At 30.9% G+C, this 15000-nt stretch overlaps 1 protein-coding gene and 1 pseudogene across 1 annotated transcript in view; both read left to right on the forward strand.

Annotated features, from left to right (window-relative positions):
- Positions 1 to 3287, forward strand: part of LOC137642620 (neuronal acetylcholine receptor subunit alpha-2-like) — a 51847-nt pseudogene extending 48560 nt beyond the window's left edge.
- A 5884-nt stretch (positions 3288 to 9171) lies between these two features.
- Positions 9172 to 15000, forward strand: part of LOC137642166 (neuronal acetylcholine receptor subunit alpha-7-like) — a 39896-nt gene continuing 34067 nt past the window's right edge. The window contains exon 1 of the mRNA XM_068374702.1: positions 9172 to 9211. The gene's annotated coding sequence lies outside the window, so the exon portion shown is untranslated. The remainder of the gene's footprint in view (positions 9212 to 15000) is intronic.

Raw genomic sequence — 15000 nt, forward strand, 5'->3', positions numbered from 1 at the left:
TATATATATATATATATATATATATATATATATATATATACTGTATATATATATACATATATATATATATATATATATATATATATACAGTATATATTTATGTATATATATATATATATATATATATATATATATATATATATATATATATATATATATATATATATACAGTATATATTTATGTGTATATATATATATATATATATATATATATATATATAGTATATGTATATATTTATATATATAAATATATATATATATATATATATATATATATATATATATATATATATATGTATATATATATATATATATATATATATAACCTCAATGATTATGTTCATTATAAACCGAAATTTTCAAAGCTATTTCTCAAAACAGTTTCAACATTAAAAATAAGTTTTTTTTATTACTATTTTAATGATTTTCAAATGATAACGTTTCCCTGTACAAATTAAAATATTCAGAATTCTATCGGTGCAACTCTTTCAGTAAGTGAGAATGATGTTGCATCGTATGCACTAAAATGAAAAGTAGTTCAAAATTTTTATTGATCAGTCGCAAATAAGGGAGTGGACGAGTAACAGCTGCCGTTGATTAAGCATCAACATGAGACATCAACTAGTACGTGGATTGTACATGGAAATCTACGCCTATTTACCATATTTACACACAATAATTTCGTCTCTTAAGGTTGTTGGATAAATACTTTACTATCAAAAATTTCACTGTAGAAACTACTGAAAAAAAATTTTAACTCATTGTTTTATGCCCAAAAGCAAAGTGGCAAGAAACGAATGAAAAGATAGCGCACAGTATTCCCAAATCTAGTGATTAATTAGGATATCGTATAATTTTCACCACATATTTTGAATTATCAAAGTGGTGGTTTTAAATGAATTATCACGAATATTTTAACTCCTACTTTTATCTGTTTACAACACAGCAGCATTATTACATGGGCAGCAAGTTTTAATGAATAATAATTCACATTAATCATTTTCCCCTTTTTATGTAGAATAAGTTAAATATTGAACTGGGCTGAAATGTAATTTTCTTTTTTGGTCACTTGTTAAAAACAGGAATAGTCAGAGTATAAAAAAAGATGTGATGTCTATCTTTTCACTTCTCTGGAATTCACTTTTTATCCTTAAGTGCAGCACACGGGATAGCTATTTTGAATAAACTATTTAATATATAAAATATTTGGCTAGCAGGGAATTTTTTGCTTTATATATTTGAGTTTTTCATTTCGCTTTTGATCAGATAGGATAAAGATAATACTGAAGTATCTTGCGATGAATATGAATGTATAGCTCCTCCCTCTTAGCTCTAAGATTATATATATATATATATATATATATATATATATATATATATATATATATATATATATATGAATATGAATGTATAGCCCCTCCTTCTTAGCTCTAAGTTATATATTTATACAGTATATATATATATATATATATATATATATATATATATATATATATATATATATATATAATCTTAGAGCTAAGAAGGAGGGGCTATACATTCATATTCATATATATATATATATATATATATATATATATATAATCTTAGAGCTAAGAAGGAATGGCTATACATATGTACATAAATACATATACACATATACACATATACACATATATAAACATATACATATATACATATACATATATATTGTTGGAGTTTATCTTAATTTCAACCTTACTTATATTTGATAAACAAAACAACCAAAACAACTTACTTTATAGAGTAGATCCACTAATAACCAAGCTTTGTGACATTGCCATACATTACCTTTTTCCCTAGACATGCCCAAAGATACATAATAATGTAAAGCACTTATCACAAATATTGTTGAAGTTGACATAATCGAAAATTGTTGTTGTCCTGGAGTTAGAGCGTTCAGTTTTGTTCAAAATTAATTTCTTATTACCAATGTAGATGCCGGCCTGGCTACTGAGTAACTGTAACTGTAATTGTCCGCCGTGGCTGTGGTAACCTACGATGTAATTTACTTTTTACCTTTGAAAGGTACATATTACGCACGCGCGAACTTAAGGCCTATTAAGCAATTACTAGTTTAAGTAATTTAATTTATATGTTTAATCTTATTATTCATTTTACTTATCTATCGTTAATGTTATTAGTTAATATGCTAAGTAGCATTGTTATTTATTTTAAATCTATTAAGAATGATAATGCTTTGAATCAAGCTAACGAGCAAACGGCTATTCTACACATTGGACACAAATATCAATACCTTCTGATTTCTAACAATATATATATATATATATATATATATATATATATATATATATATATATATATATATACATATATATATTTATATATGTATATATATATATATATATATATATATATATATATGCAGTGTAATATCATGCTCATTCTTAATGATTCTTTTTAAAAACCAATGTACTCCAATTCTCCCATATCTATTTTCAGAAGATCAACAAATCAGACGACCTGGAAGGTGGGTCTGGAAAAGTCTCCAATCATGCTAAGACTGAAAACTCGAACCTATGCGAATGGGTGATGTTATCAGCTGTTGTCGATCGCCTCTCGCTCATCCTATATCTGGCCATTTGCATCATCAGCCTCGTTCGGTTCAATAGCGTCCTCTAAAGAAAGAGAGAGACCACAAACCTGCTATGATAGCCTCCTTGGGCAGGTGCAAGTTAAATGTTTTCTTGCTGTGCAAACGAGAACAGGATTCACTGCTTAGCTTCTCTCGTTTTGCTCAGTCGGGATTTTAATGTTATGTGATCAATTATGAAGCAGGTTGTTATTTTCATCATTCTAACTGCAATAGTTAAACTTCATCATCTGCCCTTTGATTATCAATCGCCTATATGGCAATTGCAATATGTTAATTGATTCTGCGTTTTCTTTATTTGTTGTAGAAGTCAAAGATAACCTCGTTGTGTATTACCTGTTATTTGCATTGAATATCACAGTTTTATGTTTGATATTTAGATTACTTAAAAATGGATTTCATACATCCAATGCATGTTGCCAAATGTTCCATATGTCTATGAGTGTACCATTAGATTCACTAGCTTTATAAAGTAATCGTTTCTTTTCTTTTTCCTTGTTAGCCTCTTTTAGCCATAATTTTACTGTATTGAGTGTGCCTCTTAACACTTTGTTGTCTCGGATGCACTTACAATATTGATAATTGACTCTGTGCTAGCATATCAATGCTTACGCTTCAGTTGTATTATGTACTGTTCAATAAATAATTTTAACCACATCTCGTTTTATTGCATACGATACAATATCATTCTCACTTACTGGAGTAGTTGCATTGATGGAATTGTGAATATTTTAATTTGCATTGGTAAATTTTATCATTTGAAAAGGAAAGCATCTCTTTATTTCAAAGATCAGTGCAATTCAAGGGTGAATCGACGACCGATAATAAATTTAGAAAAGAAGACAGAGCTAGTCACGATTCACTCGTACGTTTTCATTTTTCCTGTCGTTCCATTGCATATAATATATATATATATATATATATATATATATATATATATATATATAAATCTATTTATAAGCACACACACACACACACACACACACACACATATATATATATATATATATATATATATATATATATTTATATATATATATATATACGTGTGTGTGTGTGTGTGATATATAAGTATATATATACATATATGATATGTAAATATATATATATATATATATATATATATATATGTACATACATATATACATATATATATAATGTATATATATATATATATATATATATATATATATATATATATATATATTATATATAGATATATATTTATATATATATATGTATATATATACATATGTATATATATACATATACATATATATATATATATATATATATATATATCTTCTTAGCTTTATAAGGTCGCCGTTATGATTTATTCGTCTGCATCGATTTTTGTTCATTGCTTCGTTTTTATCAATGCCTTTCCATAAAAAATCTTCCCCTGCACAATCACGCTATCTCTATATTGGGATTCCTCTCTTCTTTTTACGCGAACTTCCATCTTCATCGTATGTCTTCCAACATGATGCTCATTTCTTCGTAGCAAGTTTTCCCTCCAGTATTTTCTTTGATACTTCAACTTTGTTAATCGTCTCATTTCGAAGCCTATTGTCCCTTATTAATCCTATAATCCATCTCAGCATTCTTATTTCTGCTACACCCATCTCCTGTCTTCCTCATACTTGCTGTTTCTCTTCCGTACAACATAGCTGGTCTTACAACCTTCTTATGAAACTTTCCCTTCAATCTCAGAGGAACAATTTTGTCACAGATCCCCAGATGCAGGCCTCCAGTTGTTCCATCCTGCCTGGATTTGATGTTTCACCTCTACATCCATATTTCCACTAGCCTCTACTATAGACCCAAAGTATACTTAACCCTCTGTACTCTACTTCTTCCCCATATATTCTTGTGCACTGTCTACTATCCTCAGTAATACTTGCATACATACATATATATATATATATATATATATATATATATATATATATATATATATATATATATATATATATATATTGGTCTTTGACACGCTTATTCTCATTCCTCTCCTCTCAAGTAATGTTTTCTACCTCTCCAGCTTTTCCTCCAACTACTCCCTCCTCTCTGCACACGGCACTGTTTCATCTGCATATGATATGGCCCATGGCAGTGTTTCTCTAACATATTTGGTCATTACATCCATCACAATTTTGAAGATAACTCGGCTAAATACTGACCACTGCTGTAATCCAATGCTGGTACCATTTTCTCCCTCAAGCAACTTCCATATTTGTCTTGGTACTCTGTCATACGCCTTTTCAAGGTCTATGAATACCAGATGCAAATCTCGTTGTTTTTCTCTGCATTTCTCCATCAGCAGCCTTATGCAAAATATAGTATTCATTGTGTCGCTTCCATCCATAATTCTTAGTTATTCTTTTCCTATTCTCACTTCCTCTCTTACCTTGTCATTTATTATTCTTTTCAGAATCATCAACGGGTGAGACATTAGTTTGATAGCCCTATAATTCCTGCATTTCTGGACATCACCTCTTCCTTTAAATATAGAAATCAATATGCTTTTTCATCACTCTTCTGGTATCTTTTCCTGTAAGAATATTTTTACCATCAGATCACGAAAGATTTCTACTCCTTACTCCCCTGGGGCTTTCCAAAATTGGACTGGAATTAAGCCAGGCCCTGTTGCCTTCCCATCCTTCATTCTCTTTAAGACAAACATCACTTCATCCCTGGAGAAATCAATTACCATCCCCATGGTTACTTTTCCATCCTCTCTTATAAATATTCCTTTTTCTTCATTTAGCAATTGCTCGAAATACTCCTACCTTTTATCCTCTGTATAAGTCTGCCATTCCTATCTTTTATTTGCTTATTATGGGTGAGGTCTTTGGTTTTTTCATTTCTTGCTTTTGACAGCCTTAGCATCTTATTTAAACATTTTTTAGTTTCTAGTTCAATATAAGCCTTTTAACCTACCCTTGCCTTTTTCACTTCTTTGTTTCTTTCTCTTCCTCTTTCTCTGTCCTCCTTCCACCGTGGCTCTTCAAATGTCTTATTTGCCTCCCTATTACCTTTTACAACATCCCCTAACTCCCCCCTCACTACCAGGTCTCCTTATCTTTTAATAATATTCCAGATGTTCCCCGTAGCATCTCCCTCCCATGCTTTCTAATCACTGAAGTATTATACCCCACCATTCTTCCACATCAATTCCCCGATCAACCTCTCCCAACTCTCTTCTCTTCCTAACCTCTCTCTTCATATCATTATACCTCCCTAATAATTCATACCACTTGAATCTCTTTACCCCATTCGTTGTCGTTTGTCTTTCTCTTTTCATCTTCAGGTCAATAACTTCCCCCATCTTTGATGTATTATAATGAAAGTGATCTATATGCGTGCATTTACCATCAACCATGTATACTGTTAATATTTTGCATTAAAAAACCATAAATGACTGACAACATTTATTCCAGGATTTTTACCGTTTTAAAAAGGATATATTGACGTAAAGGAATGATTTTACGGTCACCAACCCGTGAAAGATAAGAACAGAGTAAGATAAAATTACGGTGGCCTGTATTTTACTGAAATACGGCCGAGAACAGTATATTTTTGCGGAAAATTTCCGATTAAAATTACGGTTTTTTTCTACCAGTGTATATTATCAAGTCTTCCCTTCTCTTCGTAAAAAACGTGTTCACCTTCGCTCTATCATAAGATGAAATATCTTCACTCTCAAAATACAGTCATTCTTTCTATTCACTTCAAGCACTGCATTCTTCATTTCCCCAGACAACACTACACCAACACGATTCCTACCACGCTCATTTCTTTTCTCTAGATTAGCTTGTAACCAATCCCAGCTCTTTGGCTTTATTAACCTTCCATCAAATTTCCTGCACACGAAAAAAAATCCACCATATTTATCCTCATTAAATCTGCCAACTCTCTTCCTCCTTCTGTCATCAACCCAATATTCAGCTGACCTACTCTAATCCCATTTAGAGCTCTATCCTTTAGCTGCACCTGCTCACGATGCAGTTACTGTAGCCTTCGCCTTGTCACACAATTAAGGCAATGTGTCAGTGCGTCGTTTATGGATTACACCTTAGTCATATTTTCATTTATATTACAACTCATTTCATTGGTTTTGGCGTGGGTTTTTACAGTCAGATATCCTTCATGACACAAACTCTATTTATCCATGGTTGGGACTGGCCACTATTTAGGTTGGCTTGCCCGCCAGTGGCTAAGTTACATATACAATATATATATATATATATATATATATATATATATATATATATATATATATATATATATATACATATATATATATATATACATATATATACACACATACATATATATACAGTATATATATATATATATATATATATATATATATATATATATATATATATATATATTTATATATATATATATATAAATATATATATATATATATATATATATATATATATATATATAAATTATATATATATATATATATATATATACATATATACATATATATATATATATATATATATATATATATATATATATATATATATATATATATATATATAATTAGGGGTAAAATCCAAGAGAGATGAAATAGAACTCGTAAAACTATCCGAAACAGTAAGCAAAATAAAAACATACGACAATCATAAACACAATGAGACCAAAATTAAGGAAAGACTAAAGAAAGGAAGAAGCATCAAATTTATGAAAGGAAGTCTCGGAGAAGGGTGTCAACAGTTGTTTGCTTTGAAGGATAAAGATGCAAATATTATCCACAAAAGAGATGAATTGACAAAAATTGTATACTATTACTCTACAATGCTATACAATAGTGATATAAGAAATATCTTTGTCAATAGAAATAATGGAACACCTGAGTCGATACCAAACGTAACAGTAAGGTAAGTAAAGAAAACATTAAAAGGTTTAAAGAGTATGATAAGAGGCAAAACAACAGAGGAAGATGGACTAACAATTTATTTGATAATAGAATGCGGAGATATCAAAATAGTAAAATTCTCTGTACTTTACGCAAAATATATGCAAGAATACTCTATACCAACAGCTTGTGAACACTTTATAATTATAATAATTTTCAAAAAGGGAGACATAAAAGACCTGCAAAAAATATCGTCCAATGAGTTTACTCTTAGTAATATATAAAACATTTACAATGATCTTGTTAATCTTAATAGAAAGACACCTATATTTCAATTAATCAAGAGAGCAGGCAGGATTTAGAAAAGGATATTCAACGCATAAGTTAATATTGGTAGAACCATCTGATTAAATACTTTTCTTTTTAGACAAAGGGGCTTTTTACTTTTTATAAGTTCATTTTGTTTACCAAAATCTCTCCATTCTCATGCTCATCCTTTTCTTTTTCTTCGGTCTCGTGTCCCGGGGAAAAGTCTTACAGTCTATCCTAAGTACGTATATTCATTAACAATATCTACAGGTTCTTCAATTACCCTTTTCTACTGCATTTTCCTTGAATATTCATTTTCAATCCTACATATCCGTTTGCCCTATTCAAATCTTCAATCATCTTTTGCTATCCCTCCCATGATTCACTAGACAGAACTATGCCATCTGTAAATCATTAATAATAATCCCTAAATTTTCCAAATCTATTTTTTCAAAAACTGCTAGGCATGCTGTGAATAATTTAGGAGAGATGTGGTCTCGTTGTCTAACTCCTTTCTGAACTAGAATTTTCTCATTATCTTTATGTAGTTTTAGAATTAGCTGTACTTCCTGTGTCGATATCTTCAAATGTTCTAACATAAGACACATCTATTCCTTGTCTTCGAAGAACTTTCATTACTGCTGAAGTATATATATATATATATATATATATATATATATATATATATATATATATATATATATATATATATATAAATATACATACATATATATATGAGTGGTTTATATGTACAATAAGTGTAAAGTAGAAAAAATACATTGAATATGAGACAAACAAATTTATTTTTTATCTTTTTATTATAATTTTGCTTACGATGGTCAGCTTATTTGATTGCTAGTGAGTAAAAATAAAGAACCGAAATGTGAAAAAACGGAAAACATATCTGTTCTGTTTGTCTTTTTATCAAAGAAATAAGGAGATTCATTTGCAAATAATGAGATTTTAAAGAAAGTTGTACTCTTCAAAAAGTGGCGAATTAAAGGAATATAAAACAATAATCCTACTTCGAAAGCTCTTCGGCAATGTGCTCATGGGAGATTTACCTTCGATGTAACACAATTATTTTCAGTATATGAAACATTTTCAGATTACCATAATGACACCTCATGCATTTAGATAGTAGATATTCCTAGTAAAGGTAAGTGTGATTAGATTCACATCTAAATAAAACCTATAATATAAATCAATGAACTGCGACTGAATAGCCAAAATCTGCTTCATTTTATACCTTCACATAAACGCCACTCGCCCAAACTCAGCCTATCCCCCATTCCAAATCTCCACTTATGTAATGACAAACATCCTCGCCTTCCTTCATGTAGACAGTTGGTGTTTGAAGGTCGTTGGGGTTGGCCAGTGAACAAGCAGCTACAGTGAGTTTCGTTCATCCCTGGTGTTGTGTGATAGATTTCCTTATTTTTCATTATTTTTCGTTCATTGATTGCGTGTATTAAACCAAAACCAAGTTTTGTAGTGTTTCTTATGTTATAACAACACGAAAAAATATTCCAGTGCTAAAAATAACAATTGGATACTTTCGAAATATTTCTTTCGTTATATATTAAAAACTTTAATGCATTCTACTACATTTTTCTATGGCAAGATTTTATTGTTGAAAAAGTAAAACATTACTTAAACTATGTCAAGTTGGTTGTAAATAATTTGAAAATGGATAAAGATTTTGTCATACATTTTTCAGTGCTAAGAATTTTATAAAGAGTTTGGAACTAGTTTCTAATTTTTGAAAGAAAGTTGAGGGGAAGTATTCGTAATGCAAAGACATATACTCGATACTGATCTGGTAACTTGATTGCTGTGAAGTTTGTAAAAGTTTTAATGAAAAATAATTTAAAATCTAAATACTTTAAAACCTTTTAAATCAGTCCGTAATCACCATATGCTGGTGTTTCACTACAAGAACTTCAAAGTTAAAGTTGTTTCATTAGACTTTGTGTTGGATTATTTTAATGATACTCCATAAATTAAACCAGGATTGTATGAATTCCTGAGAGGATATATATATATATATATATATATATATATATATATATATATATATATATATATCAATAAAGTTATTTTTATCATATGATCTATTGTAAAGTATTTAACCGGACGATTTTCACAGAGGTTACTTGTGATAATCAATAAATCTCATAGTTTGAGAACTGGAAGTTCATAGAATCACAAGCAAGTAAAGTTATAGTTTGAGAACTGGAAGTTGATAGGATCACAGGCAGGTAAAGTTATTGGAAAGGAGTTATAACAGAATTCGACAATATAGGCTACGAACAGCTTTACGCATGCCAACACATATATTATTTCATAACAAATTTATGTTAAGTCAAATGTGGACTGGGGTTCGAGTCCTGCTCAAGAATTATTAGTTCCTTTGATTGGTGCAATCTCACCATTTTTGTGAGCTAAGGATGGGCGGTTTTGGGGAGCCGATAGGTCTGTCTGCTGAGTCATCAGCAGTCATTATCTGGCCTTCTTGGTCCTAGCTTGGGTAGAGAGGGGACTTGAATGCTGATCATATGTTTATATGCTCAGTCTCCAGGGCATTATCCTGCTTGCTAGGGCAATTTCACTGTCCACTGCCTCGGCAAACCATTTAACTCTCAATATCCTTCTGAGGGCTTTGTTCTCAGATCATCAAAATCTGTTGGATATTGTTTCATTGTAATACCACGACTCATATCCATACAGTAACACCGATCTAACTAAACTGATATATTGCCTGATTTTTTTATGTAATTTCAGGCGAGTTGAATTCCAAATTTTGCTTAAACTTCTCATTGTCTGATTTGTTCTTTTTCAAATCTTTCAATAAATTTCATTTCTAAAGACCCTATATTAGATAACATGGCTCCTAAATATCTAAACGATTCTACCTCATTAATCCTTTCTCCTTCCAATGATATTTCATCTTCCATTACATATTCCGTTCTCATCATGTCTGTCTTTCTTCTATTTATTTTGAGGCTAACCTCGTGTGATATTCCCTGCATTCTGGTAAGCAACCACTGCAAATCTTGTGGAGTTCTGGTAATAAGAACAGCGTCATCAGCATACTCTAGGTCAGCTAATTTTCTATTACTAATCCAGTCCAATCCTTCTCCACTATCTCCAACTGTTCTATGCATTAGAAAATCCACGAGGAAGATAAACAACATACTATGCTCATGAACAGACTTTCAAATTTACATATTTGAGAGGAGCTCCATAATAACGCAGGACTCTCAACAAAATTGGCCGGTGCACACCATCAAAGGCTTTTTCATAGTCCATAAATGTAATCGAATGTGGATGTCTATATTCTACACATTACTGTACACCATGTCTAAAAATGAAAATTTGGTCAATGCTACTTTTACTTTTTCTAAATCCTGCTTGTTCATCTCTAAGATTTTCATCAATCTTTCTCTCTCTCTCTCTCTCTCTCTCTCTCTCTCTCTCTCTCTCTCTCTCTCTCTCTCTCTCTCTCTCTCTCTCTCTCTCTCTAATCTCTTTAAAATAAGCATACTATATATTTCCATGACAACTGACGTAAGTGTGATGCCTTTGTAATTATTGCAATCAGTCACATCTCTTTTTTGCCATTTTCATCGACACTCCTAGCTCCCTTTCATCAGACTTTGCCTCTTCACGCCACATTCTACAAAACAATCTTGTAAGTATTCTGGGAGACATTTCATTTTCGGCCAATATCATTTCAACAGGTATTCCATCGTATCCAGAGGCTTTCCATCTCTTGAGTTTTTTAAGGATAGCTTCGACTTCAACACACTGAATTCATTCATGGACACATCAAGGTCATCCTCATCTTCAGTATGTCAATCAAATTATTCCCTTCTTATCTACTATTAATGACCTTACTAAAGTGTTCCAGCCAACGATGTCTTTCTTCATCTTCTGTTGTTATAACAGATCCCACCTCTCTTTTTGAATGGTATATGTTTCTTCTTTGCTCCCGTAGATATTTCATTGATAATTCTATGAGTATTTTTTACACTATAACCATTTTCCAGCCTCATCTGCTAATTATTCTCTCCGGTCATTCCTGGCTTTTCTTTAAAACGTCAATCAATTTCTGTCTTTGCCTTCTTTTTATAGTATTCCAAATATCATTTGATTTCCATGGCTTAATCCTTGTGACTGTATATCCCAAAACTTCACTACCAAGTGACTGAAATATGCCCTTGATTTCTCACCATTCTTCGTTGATTGTTTGCTCTTCTTCTCTTTAAGTCTCTAAGACAACAAATCGATCCCTACATTCAATTGCAAATGTTTCTCTGTACTAGAAGCTTAGTTATATTAAACCTAGGTATTCTCAATACATTTCTGTTGGGTGCTTTCAGTTTTGATATTAGTGTGGCAATGAGGAGCTGCTGATCACTACCTCTATAACTTCTTACATTTCTTAGAGTCCTCATTCTCTCCTTATTAATGGCTATGTGATATATCTGATTTTTGTAATTGCTACATGGTGAAGTCCATATATATTATTCTGTGGATGGCCATGTGCTGGAAAAGAGTATCTCTTATAACAATATTGTTTGTTGAACAAAAACTTATAAAATGGGCTCCATTTTCATTAGCCTTTTCGCCAAGACATTCAACACCCATCACATTCTCTATCCCTTGATTATTCCTTCCAACTTTAAAAATGAGGTCACCAATCACAATTTTCATATCGCTCTCTGGGATCTCATCTATTACTCTCTGCAGTTCTCCATAGTATTCATCTTTCCTTTCTTCGGGGGCATCATTTGTGAGTGCATAGCAAACTATAATGCTCATATTGTGCTGTCTTGATTTAAATTTTGCAAGTAAAAATCTGCTATTTACAGCTCTCTACTCAGTTAATTCCTTTTCTGCTCTTGCAGTCATCATCATTCCTACCATTTCTCTTCCAACTCTATCAGGTCTTCCTGAATAGATATATATGTACTGTATATATTGGCTTGGTGTCTGATTTCTTTACCAATCCCCTTAAAACGTGTTTCACTTAAGGCCGAGATGTTCAAACTATATTTCATAAATTCAATCTCCACTTGCAGTAACTTCCTAATGTGATTCATGGTTCTGACATTCCAATTACCAATTTTCACCTTTTCTTCAGTATTTATAAACTGGGAGATTCTTAGCACACCGCTAAGCCCGGGACTAGAGGATACCATACAATGTAAATATATGTTTCATGTCAACGTATAATATAAACAGCCATGGAAAATTTATGACCAGCAATTGCTTACATAATTAAGCCAGTTTTAGAGTTCCATTGAGTGGTCCGCTTCATGCTGAAATTAGGAAAAAGGAAATAAATTAGTTGGTGACTTTTCTGATACAGGTTTTTTCCACCGTAGCCTATTTACAAGTATCTTAATTATAGGATATTAGCACCATTAATTCTAACATCGGCACTTAAAGGAAAAATAGGACCACAATGTTCTAAAGTTTTTAACCTAATATTGATGATTGTAAAAGAATAAAAGAAAAAATTCTCGACAACACCTCTTCACTAACTTTACAGAGAGAATCACGTATCTATTTTAGATTATTTTTTAGAACTTTCACTATATTGTAAATAATTATGATTGCTTTATTTGCATTCTACCATTCCTTGATGACTTTCCACTCCAATTGACAGTTGACATGGCACGATTTCCTATACTGGAATAATATCACATTGAAAAATAGTGTACATACACTACAGCACTTTATGACATAGAACACATTGATCATATTCGTTGATGGATGTTGCGACACACATCAAAGGGGTAGAAATACAATTTTTTCATATCAGTTTCTCGTAGCGATCTATTTATGTCAAAGAACTAACGTGAATACGGGTATTTTGCAAATAATATACAGGACTCGGCTTGCTATATGTATTCAGTCTTGTTTATCATAATATATTCACCAAAACAAATCTTTATTTACTGAAGCAATGCAATATATGCATCTCTAAATACTATATGTATGATGTTCTTCGCCTGATTTTAGTATACAAAATACTATAAAAACTATATGGAATAGGTATACTATATGTCTGATTATTTTCATCATTATAGCGTGAACGGGAAATACACATCCAAAATTCATTTCTTTTAACCTTCACTCATGCAAAAGGAAATATACTTTTTCTATTCATTACACCTGATATAGCCTCCACAGTCTACACGAAGTAGAAATTTCATTTCATTTCTGTTGGCAGGTAAATTCTTGTTTTTGACTTTCAGTACAGTTTATTTATATGAAAACACGTTAGCCTTATCTATATAAATACATAAGCAAAACTATTTGTATATGTAAAACACATCTATATATAAATATATAAAAAAACATATACATACATATACACATACTGGTATACATTTACAGACACATACATAGACTTACATATAAATTCTTTTTTACACATGATTAACATGTATACATATACATATATATACATATATACTGTATATACACATGCATACATATACATACATATACACATATATATATACACATACACACATACATATACATATATATACATGCATATACACATACACATATACATATACGTATACATACATATACACACATACACATACATACATATATACATACATACATATACACATACATATATACGCACACATACATATATATACACACATACACATACATACACATACATATACATATACATACATATACACATATATATACATATACATACATATATATACATATACATTTATATACATACAACATACAACATTCTTACCAACTGTTAAAAAATGTAGCATTTAAGAGTAACAATACAATAAAAACAGCCTTAATAAAGAATTCTCCTGACATTACCAAGGGATGTGTATATCGCATTCCATGCAATGCTTGTGAAAAATTCTATATTGGTCAAACTGGTAAAGCCCTAGAAAAGGGAATTGAACAACATAAGAAAAGTGTCAGGTATGCTCAAGATAATAATGCACTCTTTGCTCACGTTAGAGATAAAAATCACACTATTAATTGGTCAGGTGCAAAGAAATTGATTCATTCAAATAACTTAGTGGGAAGAAACATCATAGAGTCCAGTTTCATAAAAGAAACCTTTGAAAACAACTTGAATATTGGACATGGAATGTATAAACTCGACGCCTTT

The sequence above is a fragment of the Palaemon carinicauda genome, chromosome 6, assembly GCF_036898095.1.
Source record: "Palaemon carinicauda isolate YSFRI2023 chromosome 6, ASM3689809v2, whole genome shotgun sequence".
Lineage (NCBI taxonomy): Eukaryota > Metazoa > Arthropoda > Malacostraca > Decapoda > Palaemonidae > Palaemon > Palaemon carinicauda.